The sequence below is a fragment of the Bos taurus genome, chromosome 14 (assembly GCF_002263795.3).
Source record: "Bos taurus isolate L1 Dominette 01449 registration number 42190680 breed Hereford chromosome 14, ARS-UCD2.0, whole genome shotgun sequence".
NCBI lineage: Eukaryota > Metazoa > Chordata > Mammalia > Artiodactyla > Bovidae > Bos > Bos taurus.
In genome coordinates this window covers 61,224,855-61,233,800 of record NC_037341.1, presented here as the reverse complement: position 1 = coordinate 61,233,800, position 8,946 = coordinate 61,224,855, and the positions used below count along the sequence as shown (strand labels likewise).

The 8,946-nt window shown below is 43.8% G+C and overlaps 1 pseudogene; it reads right to left on the bottom strand.

The window, feature by feature from the left end:
• Positions 1 to 2,957: 2,957 nt before the first annotated feature.
• Positions 2,958 to 3,510, bottom strand: LOC783954 (translationally-controlled tumor protein-like; annotated as a pseudogene).
• Positions 3,511 to 8,946: the final 5,436 nt, after the last annotated feature.

Below are 8,946 nucleotides of genomic sequence, written 5' to 3'. Positions count from 1 at the left end.
TTGCACTCTTACACTCATCCCAACATAACTCTGCTGCTGCTACTGCTGCTAAGTCGCTTCAGTGGTGTCCGACTTTGTGCCACCCATAGACGGCAGCCCATCAGGCTCCCCCGTCCCTGGGATTCTCCAGGCAAGAACACTGGAGTGGGTTGCCATTTCCTTCTCCAATGCATGAAAGTGAAAAGTGAAAGTGAAGTTGCTCAGTCGTGTCTGACTCTTTGCGACCCCATGGACTGCAGCCTACTAGGCTCCTCCGCCCATGGGATTTTCTAGGCAAAAGTACTGGAGTGGGGTGCCATTGCCTTCTCCGAACATAACTCTATTTCTGATCAAAGGAGGAAGAGAACCTGGAGGAATAAGCTACTGGAGCTGTGAGCTATCCTGGGGACCACAGAATCCATCCCCTCCCTTATACTTTGAGGCAAAGACCCCCAAGAGCTACTGTGGCCTGACTGAGGTGTTTTTTTAATTTATTTATTTTATCTTGGTTATGCTGGGTCTTTGCTGTTGCACGCAGGTTTTCTCTAGTGTGGTGAACCAGTGCTACTCTTTATTGGTGCCTGGGCTTCTCAGTTCGGTGGCTTCTCTTGTTGCAGAGCACAGGCTCTAGATGCACAGGCCTCAACAGTTGTGGCCTCCGGCAATGCAGGAGCTCACTAGTTCCAGCTCGTAGGCTCTAGAGTGCAGGCTCGGTGGTTGTGGCACATGGGCTTAGTTGCCCAAGACATGTGGAATCTTCCCGGACCAGGGCTTGAACCTGTGTCCCCTGCACTGGCAGGTGGACTCTTATCCACTGTACCACCAGGGAAATCCAGGGCCAAGTTTTCTCCTGATTCTTTTCATGACACCATGCTACAAATCATGAAAATGTATCAAATAAAGTTCACAGCTTCCATCTGGTGGAGAGTGGGTAGTGGAGGGACTCACTAAGTGTCAGGCACCATGTTAAATGTTGTATGTACGTTCTCTCATATATTCCTCATACCAAGTCTAAGATTATTATCACCCTTAGTCTGCAGGTTTATAAACTGAGGCTTTGAGAACTTAAGTCACAGACTAGTATATGGCTAAGTGAGGATTCACACCTAGTTATGTCTGAATGCAAAGGCCACTTATTCAAAGTGCTATACCATACGATATTATCTGTGTAGAACGTAACTTATTATAAAGAAAGAAGCATTACCAAGATGTGGAGAAATGCCAGGAAACATATCCAGGACAGGAATTATCCCTTAATAACCTTAATCATAGCTGACAGCTATCATTGACTGAGGGCCTATTAAAGACCAGACATTTTATTTTATTTAGTTATTGCAACCACCTTGTGAAGTAGAGATATTATATATCCAATTTTTTCATAGGGACTTCCCTGGTTGTCCAGTGGTCAAGACTCTATACTCCGAGTGCACAGGAGCCAGGTTCCATCCCCAGTCAGGGAACTAGATCTTGCCTGCCACAACGAAGACCATGTGTATCACAGCTAAGACTAGGGCAGGCAATCCAAAAATAAGTGAATAAATATTTTAAAAATTGAAAGTATGAGGAAATATATACCCAATTTTCACATGAAGAAACTGAAAATTAGAAAATTAAAATTTCCCAAGTCACACACTTGGCAAGTGGTAAAATGAAACTTTGTATTAAATATGACTGCTTTGAGACACCGTACCTTTATTCATCTTAAAATGAGTGCCTGGCCCATGGAATCTGTTTAATAAATATTAAATGCAAGAACAAGTGAATGAAAACAATGAATGAATGGGAACATGCACCTGGTATGTAATACTCAAGCTGGCCTTAGTTAGACTCTCTTGAAAACAAAGAAGTAATAAATACATAATATATTGTTTTGCTCCAAGAGGTAGAACGGGGACAAATCAGTGGAAATTGCAGGCTTCCTGTGGCTTCCTGTACAGAAACCTGGCTTCAAAAATGTCATTGCCTGGATGACCTTCAATTCTATGATTAAAAAATTCTGTGAAGTCAGTGTCTCTACAGAGGCATAATAAAAGCACTTCAACAATACTGAGTTGCCTGGTAAAACAGTGACCTCCCTGTTTTTGAAGGTGTTTCAGCTACATGACCACCTGCCAGAAATGCTGTAGAAGAAATGCTACAAATTGGGTACCGTAGAAGACGGCAAAAACAGCTGCACTTATTCTCTTCCTTTTTTACATATCCTTTTGCACGATGACGTTGAAATAGTTCCCAGTGAGAGATGGCATTTCCCCACCCCTTGAATCTGGGCTTATGAACTGCTTCACCTAACAAAATGCAGCAGAAGCAATACCACGCCAGTTCTGAGTCTAGGTCTCAAAAGGCCTTGCATAGTTTCATTCTCCTAGAAATTTCAGAGACCCATATGAATAAACCCTAGCTAGACTAGTTTTTTGAGAGAATACCAGACTTCACTAGCTATGGTGAAGTACCATAGCTAGTAGCCATCCAAACTCTGGAAGCAGAGCCACTTAGCTGACATATAAGCTCTCCACAGACACCTAAGTGAGCTTAATCTGTAAATTCATAGGCAATGACTCACACAGTTAATGGCTGCTGTGTGATTCTCAAAAGCACCGTCTGAGATGAAGGGAAGAGATAGGGAATGCCCGATGTCCTGATTAGAACAGGCTGTGCCACCGTCATCTACCAGTGTCCAAAAGGCCTCCAGAGACTTTTTTCAATGGACTTAGTGGTCAGTGTTAATTGGGCATCTTACTATTTGCCAGACAATGGCTTTAATGCTTTATATAAATTAATTCTTAAGCCTCAAAAGACTTAGTGAGAAATGTATTATTTTTTGAATTTATATGAACTTTATTTTTAGACAACCTACATGATGTGTTGTATGTTTCCCACCCCCCCCTCAAAAATAATGCTTCTACTCCAGATAAATCAATGTCAAAATAAAGAGCTCAAGTTGACCTGAGTCCCATTTGTCTCAGTCCTGGTAGATGAAAAGCAGCTGCCAGCCAGTTATGAAGATAGGTGCTAGATCCAAAGTCACAGCCACACTTGTTAACATGTTTCCATTTCGGAACCTTCCTTAAAGAAAATCATATACGGGGTCACAACATCCTCACACAAGTCCAGCAGCACAACCATGCAGCTGGATTCGTGTTTTCACCAGCAAAGAACTGACGGTTTTTGAAATTAGTGAGGAGGGGCTTGATTTGTTCCGTAGCCCCTGCCATGAAAGGCTTTACTCTTCTGGTCTCTATACTTCAGGTTTCCGTCATCTTTAATGTACTTCTTGTAAGCTCCTTTTGTGAAGCTTGTTTCCTGCAAGTGATGCTTCATGACAGTATGGACACCAGTGATTACTGTGCTTTAGGTACCTTCGCCCCCTTCAGTGGAGCCATTTCCATCAATGAGCCGAGCCATCAGTGTTACCCTCTGTGCTACGACCAGCTTCCCCTCCACTTCCAGACACAGCCCATCAGCGACCTCCTAGATCTCGTAGATGTTGGAGAACATCCCATCATGCCTGACGGGGTCCCGGTAGGTGACCATGATGGCCACTGCCCCGCTAGCTTAGCAGGAGCCCGAGCTCCGAGTGAGCCTGGTGTAGCTCAAGCAGGTGGGGGAAGCGGGGAATGTGTGGAAAGCAGAAATGTTTTATTATTGAACTGATTTGACAGATATAGAAAACGAGGCCAGAGAACTGACACCTACCTAAGGTACAGAGTGAGTAAATGTCCAGCCTAGGTTTTGAACTCAGGAAGCACAAAGCTACAGCCCTAGGTCTTAGCCACACTCCTCTGCTTCTTGCTATTGGATGTAAAGTAGATGATTGTCTGCAGGAACTAAAAATATCTTCACAAAACCTGGTAGTTGTAAATATTCCCCCAGTGCCTTTCACCAGGCTCTCTTTACAGAGCCTGGGATGTCACCAAATACCTCATTCACTTTCCACACTTCTTCCATCTCAAAGTTGTTTTTCTTTTTCCCCCGTTTCTAAGAAATTTCACTGTTAGACTTAAAGTTTAGAACCATGATCGGGAGAAATATTTAAGAAGACTCATTATTCAAAGCATGGGAGCAATTAGAGGGAAAAAAAAGAAAACTCCTTTTCCAAAAGAGAATCAATTTTCCACTATGAGAGTTTCCATTCTACCAAGAAATGAAAATGTGCATAAATTAGGTTTAGAAAAATACATGAGATGGCTTATGCAAAAAGGTTTAACCTGGGAATCAAATACTAAATAAAATGATAAAAGCAGATCTAATAGTCATGCTTGATGTCCAAGATATGTCAGGGTTTTCCCTCCAAGATACAGTTTCCCTGCAGCTCATGATAATTACAAAATGTCTCAAATCACCTTTCTTCTTGTTGAGTAAAATGGACTGCCAACAAACACTTCAAACATAGTAAAACCAGTCCAACAGGAAAAAAGCCAAGGAATGTATCCATTCTAACTAACATTTTTTTACAGTCTGGTAGTGTGTAGCTCTCTGAGAGAACTGCAATGCCAAACTGGATGAAACATGCAAGACATACACACTTTTCTAGCAATTTCTTGCCTTATCTGGTTTCTCCATTAGAACCGGAGGTATCACTCACTTCCCTCCCATTGTGTGTGTGTTTAGATATCTCTTGCAGGAAAGTGAGTATCCTCTACCACCTCCCACTTCCATCCCACTGCTAGGAACTTGACCCTGGCAGAGTAGTGGGAATGCCTGTGTGTCTATATGCAGACCGTCCTTTTATTTTACCCATTTGCCTGATTATATTATTCTGTATTCTCAACTCCTTCTTGCTTGTGGCTTCTTAAGGTCTCAATGGGAACTCCTAACTTCACCTACCCCTTTAGACTAACCAGTGGGCTCTCAAAAGCAAGACTGCAGTCTTCTGGGAAGTTTTCCTGGAATCTTTTTTTTTTTTTCTTTCCTTTTTTATTCTTTTAATAGGCTTTATGTTTCAGGCTTTCTTTAGATTCACAGCAAAATAGAGGGACAAGTACACAGAGGACCCATACACTCCCTGCTCTCACACACACATAAGCTTCCCCCACATATCAGCATCCCCTAGCAAAGCGGTACAGTTGGTTGCAGTTGGTGAACCTACAGTGACATCATTATCACTCAGAGACACACTTTACATTAGGGATCACTGTTGGCATTTTACATTTTATGAGTTTTGACAGATGTCTGATGGTGCTTATCCACTGATATAGTAGCACGTAGAATAGTTTGTGAGAGCTGGACGGTGAAGAAGGCAGAGCACCAAAGAATTGATGCCTTCAAACTGTGGTGCTGGAGAAGACTCCTGAGAGTCCCTTAGACAGCAAGGAGATCAAACCAGTCAATCTTAAGGGAAATCAACCCTGAATACTCATTGGAAGGACTGATGCTGAAGTTGAAACTTCAGTATTGTGGTCATCTGAGGCAAACAGCTGACTCATTGGAAAAGTCCCTGATGCTGGGAAAGATTGAGGGCAGAAGGAAAAGAGGGCATCAGAAGATGAGATGGCTGGATGGCATCACAGATACAATGGACATGAACTTGGGCAAACTTTGGGAGATGGTGAGGGACAGAGAAGCTTGGCGTGCTGTAGTCCGTGGGGCCACAAAGAGTTGGACACGACTTGGTGGCTGAACAATAACAACAACAGAAAGTTTCACTGCCCTAAAAATCCTCTGTGCTCCACCTATTCATTCCTCCTTCTTCAATAACCCCTGGCAACTGCCAATCTTTTACTGTCTCCATAGTTCTGCCTTTTTCACAATGTCGTATAGTTGGAATCATACCATGTGTGGTAAGTTGCTTTAGTCATGTCCAGCTCTTTGCAACCCTATGGGCCATAGCCCACCAGGCTCCTCTGTCCATGGGATCTTCCAGGCAAGAATGAGGAATGGGTTGCCATTTCCTTCTTCAGAGGATCTTGCTAACCCAGGGATTGAACCTGCATCTCTTATGTCTCCTGCATTGGCATGAGGATTCTTTACCCTGGGAAGCCCCAAATCATATAGTCTATAGCTTTTTCAGATTGGCTTCTATCAGTAATACGTATTTAAGTTTTCTCCATGTTTCATCATGGATTGATAGCTTGTTTCTTTTTAGTGTTGAATACTATTCCATCATCTGGATGTATCATAGTTTATCCATTTACCTGCTATCTCTGTCACCTTGGGCTGCTATAACAGAACAGCATAAACTTGGTGGCTTAAACAACAATTTCTTTCTCACAGTTCTAGAGGCTGAGAAGTGCAAGATAAAGGCACCTAGATTCAGTTTTCTTCTGGCTTGCAGATGGCCTCCTTCTGGCTGTCTCCTTGTGTGTGAGTGTGTGTTAGGTCACTTCAGTCACGTACTACTCTTTGCAACCCCATGGACTGTAGCCCACCAGGCTCCTCTGTCCATGGGATTCTCTAGGTGGGAATACTGCAGTGGGTTGCCATGCCCTCCTCCAGGGAATCTTCCTAACACAGGGATTGAACCCAGGTGTCTTATGTTTCCTCCTGGCAAGCAGGTTCTTTTACCACTAGCATCACCTGGGAAATCACCTTGCTGCTGCTGCTGCTGCTGCTAAGTCGCTTCAGTCGTGTCTGACTCTGTGCGACTCCATAGACGGCAGCCCACCAGGCTCCCCCGTGCCTGGGATTCTCCAGGCAAGAACACTGGAGTGGGGTGCCATTTCCTTCTCCAATGCATGAAAGTGAAAAGTGAAAGTGAAGTCGCTCAATCATGTCAGACTCTTAGTGACCCCATGGAAAACCCCATGGGGTTTTCCAGGCAAGAGTACTGGAGTGGGGTGCCATTGCCTTCTCTGGGGAAGTCACCTTACATGGTAGAAAAAAGAAAGCTCTGGTTCTCTCCTTCTCTCACAAGAAGCGAATCCTATCATGGGGGCTCTACCCTCATGCCTCATCTAAATCTAATAGCCCCCAAAGACCCCACTCCTGTAAGATCACTATAGAGGGTAGGGCTTCAACATATGAATTTGGAATGTTGTTGTTATTGAGTCACTGAGTTGTTTTCAACTCTTTTGCCGGGGGGGAGAGGGGCAACACGAACATTAAGCCCATAACACACTGAAGGACATTTTGGTTGATTCCAAGCTTTGGCTGTTACAAATAAAACTGCTATAAACATCTGACTGCACATTTTTGTGTGGAAATAATTCTTCAGCTTATCTGGGTAAATACTATGGGGTATGATTGCTGGACCATATGGTAGTATGGTAAAGTTACCGATCAGGATCCCTGGATTCTTAAGTTAGTAGAAATTGGTAAGAGGTCAGACAAGGAATTCGGGGAAGGCTTGACTCACACTGCAGCATGAGGGGATGAAAACAAGTAACAGCTGCCCTTGCTTGCACCCTGAGAGGGGCAAGCTGGTCCCTGAAGGGATGAGGGTAAGGGACAGATTGGTGGGTCAGCTGGGAGGAGTGGCTTTAGGTGGTCTGCCCACCCCCTTGCTGGTGCTGGGTGCAGAGATCAATCATGTAAAGTCCTCTCAGAAGTGGCAGTTGGGTTTGGCCGCTTTGTATCTTGCTCATGATTTGCCCCAACTGCAAATTCATGAGGTATTTTTAGTCCCTTGTAGTGTCTTTGTATTCTGTTGCTCAAGAAGACCTTTGTCCAGGTGCAAGCACTCCATCCAGTAAAGGCTACATCCCAGGTACATCCCAGGTACAGGCCCTATCCTATTTCACTTAAGAGTTTGTGTAGTTTTGTAAGAAACTGTCACACTGTCTTCCAAGGTAGCTGAACCATTTTACATAGCCACTGGCAGCTGAAGAGAGTTCCTGTTGTTCCACAGCCTTGGAAGCATTTGGTATCATCAGTGTTCTGGATTTTGGCCATTTTAATAGAAGTATCAGATCAGATCAGATCAGATCAGTCGCTCAGTCATGTCCAACTCTTTGCGACCCCATGAATCACAGCACGCCAGGCCTCCCTGTCCATCACCAACTCCCAGAGTTCACTCAGACTCACATCCATCGAGTCAGTGATGCCATCCAGCCATCTCATCCTCTGGCGTCCCCTTCTCCTCCTGACCCCAATCCCTCCCAGCATCAGAGTCTTTTCCAATGAGTCAACTCTTCACATGAGGTGGCCAAAGTACTGGAGTTTCAGCTTTAGCATCATTCCGTCCAAAGAAATCCCAGGGCTGATCTCCTTCAGAATGGACTGGTTGGATCTCCTTGCAGTCCAAGGGACTCTCAAGAGTCTTCTCCAACACCACAGTTCAAAAGCATCAATTCTTCAGCACTCAGCTTTCTTCACAGTTCAACTCTCACACCCATACATGACCACAGGAAAAACCATAGCCTTGACTAGACGAACCTTTGTTGGCAAAGTAATGTCTCTGCTTTTGAATATGCTATCTAGGTTGGTCATAACTTTCCTTCCAAGGAGCAAGCGTCTTTTAATTTCATGGCTGCAGTCACTATCTGTAGTGATTTTGGAGCCCAGAAAAATAAAGTCTGACACTGTTTCCACTGTTTCCCCATCTATTTCCCATGAATAGTGGATTCTAATTGTTGGTTTTTGTATTGTATTTTTTGTTTTTGTTTTTCTATTGTATATGCACTACACAGTAAGATTTTCCTATTTTCCTTCAAAATGTTTTTATAAAAGTAATATATGCTCTACAGAAATCCCCTTTGCACACCAGCCTCTGCCTTAGACTTGACTATTAGCTAGCCACAAGGGACCCAACATCAACAATTTCCTATACCTCCTAGAAATATATCTTTTTACCTCTCTTCTGAATCTCTATTCCTTCTGCCGTATCTTTTTTTTTTAAATAATTTTATCTATTATTTATTTTTGACTGTGCTAGGTCTTCGTTGCTGTGCGGGCTTTTTTCTAGTTGTGGCAATTGGGGGCTTCTCTCTAGTTGCAGTATGTGGGCTTCTCATTGCTGTAGCTGCTCTTGTGGAGCGCGGGCTCTAGGGTGCTCGGGCTCAGTAGCTGCAGTTCGGGCTCTAGAACACAGGC